The sequence below is a fragment of the Myotis brandtii genome, unplaced genomic scaffold (assembly GCF_000412655.1).
Source record: "Myotis brandtii unplaced genomic scaffold, ASM41265v1 scaffold684, whole genome shotgun sequence".
Lineage (NCBI taxonomy): Eukaryota > Metazoa > Chordata > Mammalia > Chiroptera > Vespertilionidae > Myotis > Myotis brandtii.
In genome coordinates, this window is record NW_005370673.1 from 790455 (window position 1) to 793537 (window position 3083).

Genomic DNA, 3083 nt, shown 5'->3' on the forward strand with positions numbered 1-3083 from the left:
CCTGGATTTGGGGGGCGGGGCCCGGGACGGGGGACCGGAAGCAGGGACTGCAGCTCGCCGAGGGCCGCAGAGCCGGGTCGGAGGTGGAGGGAAGGTCTGTGCCTGGATTCGCGGTGTAACCTGTAGACGTCCCGTGGTTACAGTACCGTCTCGGTTCTCCGTTGATGCTTATTTGTTGCCAGTCCCCTCCGTCTGGATTCCTGTCGCTCCATAGTGGCTTGAAGTCTGTGTTCTGTCTGCTTTTGTCTCTGAAAGCCCCGCAGATAATTGTGTAATCTGTTCCCTGAATGTTGCGTAGCATTGACCAGTGACCCCTCCTAGCCCAGTGCTTTCTATTTCTCGAAGGTGGTTAATTTTGTGGGCATGGTTGATAGTATTCCTCTATTACCCTTCTGATGTCCGTGGGATCTGTGGTGATATCCCCTTTTATTTCTTATTTTAACAACGTTCTTTTTTTCTTAGCCTGATTAGAAGCTTATACATTTTATTGATCTTTTCAAAGAACCAGCTTTTAGTTTTGTTGATTTTTCTCTATTGATTTCTTATTTAAAATGTCATTGATTCTGCTCTAATTTTTTTTATTGTCCTCCTCTGCTTACTTTGGATTTAATGTGCTCTTCTTTTCCTGGTTTCCTAAAGGGGAACCTTGTATTATTGGTTTAGATCGTCTTTTCTAATATGCATTCAATGCTATAAATTTCCCTCAAATCACTGCTTTAATGCATAACACTAATTTTGGTTTTATTTTTATTTACTTCAAATTATTTTTTAAATTTCTGTTGAGATTTTTTTCTTTGACCCATGTGTTATTTAGAAGTGTATTACTTAATCTACAAGTATTTTGGGATTTTGTCTGTTACTGATTTCTAGTTAAATTCCACTGTGGTCTGAGAGCAGACATTGTATGATTTCTATTCTTTTACATTTGTTAGCGTGTACTTTAGGGCCCAAAATGTGGTCCATCTTGGGAAATGTTCCATGTGAGCTTGAGAACTGTATTCTGCATAGTCTGCAGTTGTCTGTTGTGTCCAATTGATCGATGGTGCTGTTGAGTTCAAATATGTCCTTGCTGATTTTTTGCCTTTTGGATCTGTTTCTGATAGAGGGGTGTTCAACCAAAATAGTGGAGTCCTCTGTTTCTCTTTGCAGTTCTATCAGCTTTTGCCTCAGTGTGCTACTTTGCTATTAGTGCAGCCACATTAAGGAGCGTTATGTCTTCTTGGAGAATCAACCCCTCTATCATTATGTAATAACCCTCTTTATCCTGATAACTTTCTTGCTCTGTTCCTCCTGAAATTAATATAGCTACACCTACTTTCTTTTGATTGGTGTTAGCATGGTATATCTTTACTTTTAAGTTATATGTCTTTTATTTAAAATGGGGTTTTTTTGACAACATATATTTGGATCTTGCTTATTGGTCCACTCTGACAGCATGTCTTCTAATTGATGTATTTAAACCATTGATGTTTAGTGATTACTGCCCTGTTCTTTGTTCCTAATTTTATCTTCTGCCTTTCTTCAAATACCAGTTATACGTCTTTCTCTGTTTTTAGTGGTTGCCCTAGAGTTTGTAGAATACATTCACAACTAACCAAGTCCACTTTCAAATAACACTATCCCACTTCACAGGTAATGCGGTACCCTATAACAAAATATTCTTAACTCTCCCCTCCTATTCCTTGTATCATTGCTGTCATTCATTTCACTTACATAATCTGTAATTATTAAATGCATTATTTTGAAGAAATTTATCTATTAGATTAAGAAACAATAATAAAAGTTTTTTCTTTACCTTTATTCCTTCTCTAATGTTCTTCCTTCCTTTGTATTGATCTGAGTTTCTGACCTTTCCTTCTCTCTGAAAAACTATTTTGACATTTATTGCAAGGAAGGTCAACTGGCAACAGATTCCCTCCATTTTTGTCTGTGTGAGCAAGTCTATTCTTTACCTTTCAAGAACTTCACAGGCTACAGAATTCTAGGGTTTTGTTTGCTTTTGTCTCTCAGCAGTTTAAATATTTCACTCCACTTTCTTCTTGCTTGCATGGCTTTGAGGAGAAGTCAGGTGTCATTCTTATCTTTGCTTTGCTATAAGCAAGCCTTTGTACCCCCTCTGGCTTTAAGATTCATTGTCTGCAGTTTGAATATCATATGCTGAGGTGTAGTTTTATTTTGGTGTTTCTCCTGCTTGTTCTCTGAGCTTCTTAGATCTGACAATTTTGGTAAATTCTCAGTCACTGTTGTTTCAGATATTCTTCTCTTCCTTCACCTCCTGGTATTTCCCATTGTCTGTTACACCTTTTGTAGTTGTCCCACAGTTCTTGGATAGTCTTTTCCATTTTTCAGTCTTTTTTATTTTCAGTTTTGGAAGTTTCTATTGACATACCCTCAACCTTAGCGACTTCCCTCAGCTGTGTCCAGTCTACTCATGAGCCAACCAATGGCTTTCTTAGTTTAATTTCGTTTTTGATTTTCTTAGATTCCATCTTTCTGCTTATATTATGCATGTGTTCTTACACGTTGTCTGTCTCGTCCATTACTGCCCTCAGTATGTTAATCTGTTATTTTAAACTAGAGGCCCAGTGCACGAATTCGTGCACAGGTGGGGTCCCTCAGGCTGGCTGGTGATTGGGGCCAATTGGGGCCAATTGGGGCTGGCTGGCCAGGGGGAGGGATTGGCTGGGGAGAGGGATGGCGGGAAGTTTGCTGGCCACAGGAGGTTGGCTGTAGGAGCACACTGGCCACCAGGGGGCAGCTCCTGCATTGAACATCTGCCCCCTGGTAGTCAGTGTGTGTCATAGCGACCCATTGTTCAGTCGACTGGTCATAACGGTCGCTTAGGCTTTTATATTTGGCTGGGGGGGATGGCGGGAAGTTTGCTGGCCACAGGAGGTTGGCTGTAGGAGCACACTGGCCACCAGGGGGCAGCTCCTGCATTGAAGAACTGCCCCCTGGTAGTCAGTGTGTGTCATAGCGACCCATTGTTCAGTCGACTGGTCATAACGGTCGCTTAGGCTTTTATATATATAGACTAGAGGCCCGGTGCACAAAAATTTGTGCACTCGGGGGGGGGGGGGGAC